Source organism: Salvelinus alpinus, chromosome 22 (assembly GCF_045679555.1).
Source record: "Salvelinus alpinus chromosome 22, SLU_Salpinus.1, whole genome shotgun sequence".
Taxonomy (NCBI): domain Eukaryota; kingdom Metazoa; phylum Chordata; class Actinopteri; order Salmoniformes; family Salmonidae; genus Salvelinus; species Salvelinus alpinus.
This window is the reverse complement of record NC_092107.1, coordinates 17195356-17205569: the sequence shown is the minus strand read 5'-3', so window position 1 is coordinate 17205569 and position 10214 is coordinate 17195356. Positions and strand designations below refer to the sequence as shown.

At 43.8% G+C, this 10214-nt stretch overlaps 1 protein-coding gene across 5 annotated transcripts in view; it reads right to left on the bottom strand.

The window, feature by feature from the left end:
• The window catches only part of LOC139549143 (cell adhesion molecule DSCAML1-like), a 225519-nt gene that overhangs the window by 158911 nt on the left and 56394 nt on the right, over nt 1-10214 (bottom strand). The window lies entirely within an intron of this gene.

Below are 10214 nucleotides of genomic sequence, written 5' to 3'. Positions count from 1 at the left end.
CGGCCAACATAATTACCACTATTGTGTCTCGGACGCACGTATGCACACACACACACACACACTCTTTATGTGGAAGTACTACATGTTTGCCAGCTCCCCATCTGTCTCTCTCACTCTGTCACTACTTTCCTGTGCTACCCTTCTCTTTCTCCTCCTTTTTCGATTGGTAGAAATGTTGACATTTATTTTTCAACATATACCGTAGGCAGACACACCTTATGTGTTTGAATACAATCGACTGTATGCACTGAGCTCGTCTGATGCTTTAAGCGTAGCCTACTGTTTAAGATACACAAATGACTCAAGAAAGAGCCCAATTGTCACACTGTGTAAAAAATGACAGTGAGTGCCTGTGTGACTGGCGCGCATTGTCTCGCTCTCCTCCCTACCGAGGCAGAAAAGGCATCCCAGCACTGTCCGTGCTGAAGCTGAAACATCATTTCAGCCATTTTGTTTCTTACTAGTTTCTGACTGAAACGTTCTGCCACCGAAATCCCTCATTTGTTTCAAAAAAAAAAATCCCTATTCCCTCAACCGTTGCTCCCTGTACGTGAAACATGTAGGCGTCATATGCATGTGGCCAATAGGGCCTGACTTATAGCCTGTCACAATCACATCAATACATTGGTTATAACAAACATCCGAAAACAGTAACACATGACAGCAGTATGCGGAGGACATGAAAAAGAAACTCAAAACGGTGAAGAGTTTACTGGTTGCTCAGGCGGGAAAGGGGAAGTCAGATCTGTGGAAGACATTTGACGTATTGTGGAAACTACTAGAGAAAAAGGAGGGGATAGGAGCATTGTGTGAGTATTATTTGTGCCAAACAGTTGTTGTTGGATTACAATATTATACTTTTTTTCTGACCGTTTGGAACAGTGTAAACAACACTAAGTAAATAAGTGTACTAGCGAGTCTGTTCTAACAAACAATATATATACAGTGGGGAGAACAAGTATTTGATACACTGCCGATTTTGCAGGTTTTCCTACTTACAAAGCATGTAGAGGTCTGTAATTTTTATCATAGGTACACTTCAACTGTGAGAAACGGAATCTAAAACAAAAATCCTGAATATCACATTGTATGATTTTTAAGTAATTAATTAGCATTTTATTGCATGACATAAGTATTTGATACATCAGGAAAACCTGCAAAATCGGCAGTGTATCAAATACTTGTTCTCCCCACTGTATATATATATATATTTATCTATATATATATAAAAAGCCTTTATTACAGCAGACTAAAAACAGCTGCATGCATTCATGATTTGCCGTTTATTTATTGTTTAGGCTAATTATTCAAAGCTCCCTTTGTCATTTCATTTTAAAACTTAAATGTTTGATTGCATTTCAAAGCACGCACGTCTTCTATGCTGTTGGATGGCATGAATGAATGAATGATTGATTGATACAGTAGCCAATACATATTGAAATGTTGGCCTGAGTAAGTTACAATATTAAGACTAAACAGGACGCGCTCTTAGGTCTACAGCTCGATGCTGGTTATACAAGGCTGCCACACAATGCCTGATAACGACATAACTCGACTACGACGACCGGAACAATAATTGTGATAATAACAATAGGAAGTAGATCAAGAAGTAGGAGGGCACACTGCGTTCAAAGTGTGTGTGACAAAACAGGTGCAGTTAGATTACAATATCATTTGTCTACCTGTTTGGAACAGTGTAAATGACACTAAATACATTACAAGTAACACCAGACTGTTCTAACAACATTTTTTGAAGTCTTTATTATAGCATACAAAAGATTAAAATGAGACGAATCGGTGAAAGGACTTTATCTAAAATTTTGTCTCTGACAAAGTGGTAGGGAGGTAGGAGGGCCGGTGGGACGGAGTAAAGAAAGTGGAGATGTTATAAAATATAATAACATAATAAATCGAATCATATAGGCTATTTAGCAGACGCTTTCTATCGGTTTATGTGACACACGGACAAGCCAGAGATGCTTGGCGAAAGGGTGAGCAGGAAAGCCTCAGTGCTTTCCCTAGTCATCTCTCCTCAGTCCAGCACTCACCTCAGATCTCCCCCCCACCCTCACCTCCCACACCCGCCTGGCTGTGACCCCTTTGAGGCATGCTGAGGAGGGAGGCTGCGTGCGACCGTGCTTTGATGTCCCCGTCTCTGTCTCGCTCCTCTGGTTTGAAAGTTTAATGTGTTTTTCTCTGCTCAAGTACTAAAGGAGACTCCTCAGAAATGGCTTCGGTTGCAGAAACACCAGAGTGGTTAGAGTATGTGAGTAGATTATATGTGTGTGTGTGTATTGGGTGGTGGAGGTTTAAGTGGTTTGCAGTGGGGTGGGGTGGAATGGGGGAGGGGGGCAGGGGTGAGGGAGCAATCTGATGTCGGAGCGGTGTTTACGCGAACGAGCGCAGCCACAGACAAATGTAGCCACTAATACAAAGCCCAAAACTATTCTCTTTCCTTCTTACCTTCTGCACTCTTCATCTCTCACACCCCCCCCCACCCCCCCCCACCCCCTTCAGCGCAGCCAAGAACAGATACACACACTAACACATGCCTGGAAAGCACAGTTTTCACTGTCTCTCTCCTGAATACATACACACATCAGCTCATACATGCAATAACAGAGGCACACACACTCTCCAAGCTCATGTCCAAGCTCATCTCCAAGCTCATGTCCAAGCTCATCGATAAGCTCATCGATAAGCATACATCTGTGCTGTGGTGCATTACCACCAGTATTGAGAAATGGCGTGTGTGTGTGTACGGTGTTGGTTCCATGGTTGTGCGTGTGATCGATCTGCTGTGCGTTTCAGACCCTGGGCTCAGGTCCCTGGGGCACCCATGTGTGTGCTCAGCCCATTAAACAATTACACACACTCAAGGTGGTCACCTCCCAACCTGACACACACACAAACCATTTTGTGTTGATAGGTAGGCTGGCTTTGCACTGCTGGAGGGACCGGGAGGAAGAGGATGAGAGAGAGAGAGAGAGAGAGAGAGAGTGAGAAGGGAGAAAGGAGTGACTCCCTCAGCGGCTGCCGTGTGTCTTTTAGTCATCTGTTGGCATGGGCTAGGCCTAAATTAATTAGCTCAACTCATTACAATTTTGCAAGGGGCCTCCAGACCAGCCAGTGGGCAGAGCAGACAACGGCGAATACCTCTGTATCGCCATCTCCCTCTCCATCTCTCCGTCCCTCTTTCTCTCCCTCTCGGATCTCCGTCTATCTCTTAAATCTACTTCTAGCTACAGCCCAGTCGGATTCCACTCCAAGCATTCAGTGTCTGCAGAGCACATCATTGCCAGCCCAGTATCACTCCCCACCAGTATAAACTGACAAACACACACCCAGACGCACAGTGATGACATCAGAGAGAAGGATATTTTATTACATCGGAAAGGGCCCAAAGCAACACAATCTACTCACATACTCTAACCACTCGCACATACACACGCGCACACACATAAAGACACACACACACACAGGCATGTGTGCATGTCAACACACCAACTTACACACATCACAACCATCTGCCCCTTTCCACCTTTCGGGTTCGTCAATACAACAGCGAGGGGACCTTAAACATACACCAACACATTGCTCTGTCTCAGCTGTTCTGCTTCTTCTCCCTTCTGCTCTCTCTTTCTCTCTCTCTATCTTCTCCTCTGTGCCCAGGGGGAGCGCTCAGTGCCACCAAAGAGACGACAGATGGGGCTCAACATCATCCAGCAGAGAGAGAGAGAGAGAGAGAGAGAGAGAGAGAGAGAGAGAGAGAGAGAGAGAGAGAGAGAGAGAGAGAGAGAGAGAGAGAGAGAGAGAGAGAGAGAGAGAGAGAGAGAGAGAGAGAGAGAGAGAGAGAGAATGAGAGAGAGAGAGAGAGAGAGAGAGAGAGAGAGAGAGAGAGATAATGAGAGAGAGAGAGAGATAATGAGAGATGGAGAGAGAGAGAGATAATGAGAGAGAGAGAGATAATGAGAGAGAGAGAGAGAGAGAGAGAGATAATGAGAGATGGAGAGATAATGAGAGATGGAGAGAGAGAGAGAGAGAGAGAGAGAGAGAGAGAGAGAGAGAGAGAGAGAGAGAGAGAGAGAGAGAGAGAGAGAGAGAGAGAGAGAGAGAGAGAGAGAGAGAGAGAGAGAGAGAGAGAGAGAGAGAGAGAGAGAGATAATGAGAGAGAGATAATGAGATAGAGAGATAGAGAGATAATGAGAGATGGAGAGAGATGGAGAGAGAGAGAGAGAGAGAGAGAGAGCGCATTCATTATTTACATCACTTGGTATTGGAATATTAATGCTAAAAGCAATCGGGCGACCCTTCATTAAATTAACTGGAGATGTAGGGACCGAGGGAGAGAGAAGAGAGGGGAGCGAGAAAAGTATTGAAGAGAGAGGGAGAGATAGAGAGAGACAGTAGGAGAGGAGAGAGGCCCATGCTGTTAAAAGGCCCGCTAAAATTAGTGAAGCAAAAACACCTCCATTAAGACACCCTGGCCTCCCTCCCTCCCTCCCTCCCTCCCTCCCTCCCTCCCTCCCCCTCTACTCTCCTCTTTTCTGCTCGCTGTCCTGTTTTACACACCTCACACACTCACACGCACAGACACAAATCACTGCACTCCGCCTCTCTTCACAAGTGCCCGTGTGGAAAGGGTTCTACCTGGAACAAAAAAATAGTTATTCAAAAGGTTCTGCTAGGGGAGACAGCCGAAGGACCCTTTTAGGTTCTAGAGGGCACCTTTTTTTTCTAAGAGTGCACACACACACAACACACACACACACACAGTGCCACACACACACTGAGCGTGGCAGGATCTATACTGCTTAGCAACACATTACGTACATGTGGAGCCCCTCTCCCGATTAGTGGAGTGCTGCTACGAGCTGCTGACTTCAGGAGAGAATAACGTACATTCATCTCCCCACGTTATCTACCGACGCCACAATTACCAAACCCTCCACCTGCCTGTCTGCACGCCTCAGCATGGCCCGGTGGATAGGAATACCGCAAACATATGGATGGGTGAAGGCAGGACACATGAATGTTTATTGTGTACAGTATGTGTGTACAGTATGCGTAGGTGTTTGCATAAAACTGCAATATTGTGACTTGGCCTATATGGCTAGATACTGTGACACATTTGATAGTGTGTGTGTGACTGTACATGCGTGTGTTTTCTATGCTTCTCATTCCCCTTCTCCCTCCCTGCGTCAACGGAAGGAAAGGAAAGAGATGAGGAGAGAAAAAGCTCCCGTCTACCTGAACCTGGGGCCGTTCACTGTCCATCTACAGTACAGAACCCCTCATCTCTCTCTCTCTCTCTCTCCCTCATCTCTCTCTCTCCCTCTCTCTCTCTCTCTCCCTCATCTCTCTCTCATCCCTCTCTCTTCCCCACCTCTCTCTCTCATCCCTCTCTTCCCCTCATCTCTCTCTCTCCATCTCTCTCATCCCTCTCTCTTCCCCACCTCTCTCTCTCATCCCCACCTCTCTCTCATCCCTCTCTTCCCCACCTCTCTCTCTCTCTCATCCCTTTCTCTTCCCCACCTCTCTCTCTCTCATCCCTCTCTTCCCCACCTCTCTCTCTCATCCCTCTCTCTCCCCCACCTCTCTCTCTCTCATCCCTCTCTCTTCCCTACCTCTCTCTCTCTCTCTCTCTCTCATCCCTACCTCTACATTAAATATCCTCCCCTCATCGGATATATTTTCCAGAGATCTCAGGCGTGTCTCAAATTTATTAGGAAATATTTAACATTTAGGAGTATTTTATCATTGGTTACTGTTGATCCATATCCCAGATGTCAATATCTAATCCCACTACAGAGAGTACTTGGTTTGCTATTGGCCCACTACAGAGATGTCTTGGTTTGCTATTGGTCCACTACAGAGAGGACTTGGTTTGCTATTTGCCCACTACAGAGAGGACTTGGTTTGATATTTGCCCACTACAGAGAGGACTTGGTTTTATATTGGCTCACTACAAGACCAACATTGTGTAACGTGTACGCTGAGAGTAGGGAAGCTAATACAGGGTGCGTGAATGTAATAAATAAACCAACATGGAACAAACCAAGGAGGAGGGGGAGGCGATGGATATAGGGGAGGTAATCAGGAAGGCGATGGATATAGGGGAGGAAATCAGAGAAGCGATGGATATAGGGGAGGTAATCAGGGAGGCGATGGATATAGGGGAGGTAATCAGGGAGGCGATGGATATAGGGGAGGTAATCAGGGAGGCGATGGATATAGGGGAGGTAATCAGGGAGGCGATGGATATAGGGGAGGTAATCAGGGAGGCGATGGATATAGGGGAGGTAATCAGGAGGTGATGGATATAGGGGAGGTAATCAGGGAGGTGATGGATATAGGGGAGGTAATGGCTATAGGGGAGGTAATCAGGGAGGTGATGGATATAGGGGAGGTAATCAGGGAGGTGATGGATATAGGGGAGGTAATCAGGGAGGTGATGGAGTCCAGGTGAGTGTCATGAGGCGCAGGTGCAAAAAACGATGGTGGCAAGGGGTGCGTAATGATGAGACAACTGGTGACGTTGAGCGCCGGAGAGGGTGAGCGGGAGTAAATGTGACACATTGGCAGTTCGGGTCAGAGGGAGAGAGAGATCCTCCTAACACACTTTGAGGATGATGAGGAAGGAATTCAAAATAATGCAAATGTAGTCGAATTAGGCCACATCCCATTGGTAAGAAAAATAGCACTTTGATTCCAGATGCATATCAAGTCCCCGAGATACGCATGAGCACTGAAATAGAGAAAACCCTGGTCACTGAAAATAGTATTCTCCGTCAGCTGATCTGAGAGCAGCTTACCAACCAAACGAATATATATTGGCCAGGCAAAGACCCACTGTTACGCAACCAATCAGAATCAACTAAAACCTACTACAAAACAACATGACCAATAGTGGGACTATTGAACACTGAGACAAAAATGCTGATGATAGATGAAATAGAATGCTGATCTTTTCTATAAACTTATACAAACCTCCCTTTTCCAAAAACAGAAACTTTTCAGGAAAAAAAACAGCCATATTTGCCCATTAACTTAAATGCAATAAGGAAAATTCCAAAGCTATTTTGAATATATTTTCTTGGTCCTATAGTCATGAACTGTTCAGAGCACATTGAGAGGAGGCACTGCTTTATGTAAAATCAAATAAAAGTTACAAGGTTTTCATCTGACAGAGATGTTATGTTCCATTCTCAGACTGAACAAGAACAACCCTTTTAAGTTAATGATAAGATAATGACTTTATTATCCCCATGGGTAAATTTGGGTTGCGGTTCTGTGCGTAAATAACAACACGTAATCTCACGGTTTTACCAATTGGATTTCAGATACTGATGTTTATTCACGTTTCTCCAAACATCAAATTTCGAAGTTGCTCCAAAACGTCAACTTTTTTAAATTAAGGGTTAAAGGTCGAATGTAGCTGTTTTTATCTCACTATAAAATCATTTCTGGGTAACAACAAAGCACCTTACTGTGATTGCTTTAATTAAAATGGTCAAAAAGAAACAAAAATAGCTTCTTCACAAAGAGCAATTTCTCAATAATTTTGCTAGGACTGTCTGGGAGTGGTCTGAGTGGGGAGGGGAAAACTGAAAACTAGCTGTTATTGGCAGAGAGGTTTGGAACTCTCCTTTTATTGGTCTACTAACTAATTTCCCACCTGGTGATATCACCAGGCAGGCCGAAACGCCATCCAACCGAAACAGGCAGATATTTCTGGCTGTAAAATGTTTTATTATTAAAAAAAATTGAAAACAGCTCATACACTTAAAGTGCATTAACACCATTTTCCCAATTTCAGAGTATTATTCCAACTTCATATTGTGGGACTTTAAGGTTTTGTATAGGGTTCAAATACTAAGTTTAATCATTCATTCCGAATGGTTAAGTTAAGGATTAGGGTTAACATTAAAAAAAAAAAAAAAAAAAAAAAACGAATATACCACTGAAAAACAGTGTCTACCACTGGAATTAAAAACACAACCTTTGAATCCTGAGTCATGGGATTATGTCCATCCCAAAACCATAGACTAATTGATGGTAATAGTGCTCACTGTTGCCCAAAGAGGATGGCTTTGAAGGAATTTCCCAACGTCTTCAGGACATGGACAGACGTCCAATTTCAAAGTCAATCTTCAGCAAACAGCGCTCCTTCATAACATGGATATCGAAACGAAGAACAGTTCAATTGCAGAGCATTACACTGTAAGTCAAAAGGAGTGGGGGAAGCGAGACAAAGGAGTTGACAAGCAGATGAGAAAGAGAGAGTTTAGCAATGAAAGGAACAGATACAGTTGATGTCGGAAGTTTACATACACCTTTGCCAAATACATTTAAACTCAGTTTTTCACAATTCCAGATATTTAATCCTAGTAAAAAATTCCCTGTCTTAGGTCAGTTAGGATCATCACTTTATTTTAAGAATGTGAAATGTCAGAATAATAGAATAATAATAATATGATTCGTTTCAGCTTTTATTTCTTTCATCACATTCCCAGTGGGTCAGAAGTTTACATACACTCAATTAGTATTTGGTAGCATTGCCTTTAAATTGTTTAACTTGGGTCAAACGTCTCAGGTAGCCTTCCACAAGCTTCCCACATTAAGTTGGGGGAATTTTGGCCCATTCCTCCTGACAGAGCTGGTGCAACTGAGTCAGGTTTGTAGGCCTCCTTGCTCGCCACGTTTTCAGTTCTGCCCACAAATTTTCTATAGGATTGAGGTCAGGGCTTTGTGATGGCCACTCCAATACCTTGACTTTGTTGTCCTTAAGCTATTTTGCCATAACTTTGGAAGTATGCTTGAGGTCATTGTCCATTTGGAAGACCCCTTTTGCGACCAAGCTTTAACTTCCTGATGTCTTGAGATGCTGCTTCAATATATCCAATATATCATTTTCCCTCCTTATGAAGCCATCCATTTTGTGAGGTGCAGCAATCCCTCCCACAACATGATGCTGCCACCCCCATGCTTCATGGTTGGGATAGTGTTCTTCGGCTTGCAAGCCTCCCCTTTTTTCCTCCAAACATAAGGATGATCATTATGGCCAAACAGTTCTATTTTTGTTTCATCAGACCAGAGGACAGTTCTCCAAAAAGTACGATCTTTGTCCCCATGTGCTGTTGCAAACCGTAGTCTGGCTTTTTTTATGGCAGTTTTGGAGCAGTGGCTTCTTCCTTGCTGAGTGGCCTTTCAGGTTATGATGATATAGGACTCGTTTTACTGTGGATATAGATACTTTTGTACCTGTTTCCTCCAGCATCTTCACAAGGTCCTTTGCTGTTGTTCCGGGATTGACTTTTTGCACCAAAAAACTTTCATCTCTAGGAGACAGAACGCGTCTCCTTCCTGAGCGGTATGACGGCTGTGTGGTCACATGGTGTTTATACTTGCGTACTATTGTTTGTACAGATGAACCTTCATGCGTTTGGAAATTGCTCCCAAGGATGAACCAGACTTGTGGAGGTCTACAATTTTCTTTCTGAGGTCTTGGCTGATTTCTTTTGATTTTCCCATGATGTAAAGCAAAGAGGCACTGAGTTTGAAGGAAGGCCTTGAAATACATCCACAGCTACACATCCAATTAACTCAAATGATGTCAATTAGCCTATCAGAAGCTCTTCTTATCAGAAGCTCCTCTAAAGCCATGACATAATTTTCTGTAATTTTCCAAGCTGTTTAAGTCAACTTAGTGTATGTAAATGTCTCAGCCACTGGAATTGTGATACAGTGAATTATAAGTGAAATAATCTGTCTGTAAACAATTGTTGGAAAAATGGCTTGTGTCATGCACAAAGTAGATGTCCTAACCGACTTGCCAAAACTATAGTTTGTTAACAACAAAACTGTGGAGTGGTTGAAAAACGAGTTTTAATGACTCCAACCTAAATGTATGTAAACTTCCGACTTCAACTGTACATTACATGACTGTGCGTGAGAGGGGAATAAGGAGAGAGAGAGAGAGAGAGAGAGAGAGAGAGAGAGAGAGAGAGAGAGAGAGAGAGAGAGAGAGAGAGAGAGAGAGAGAGAGAGCGAGAGCGAGAGCGAGAGCGAGAGCGAGAGAGAGAGAGAGAGAGAGAGAGAGAGAGAGAGAGAGAAAGAAAGAGAGAAAGAGAGAGAGAGAGAGAGAGAGAAAGAAAGAGAGAAAGAGAGAAAGAGAGAGAGAGAGAGAGAGAGAGAGAGAGAGAGAGAGAGAG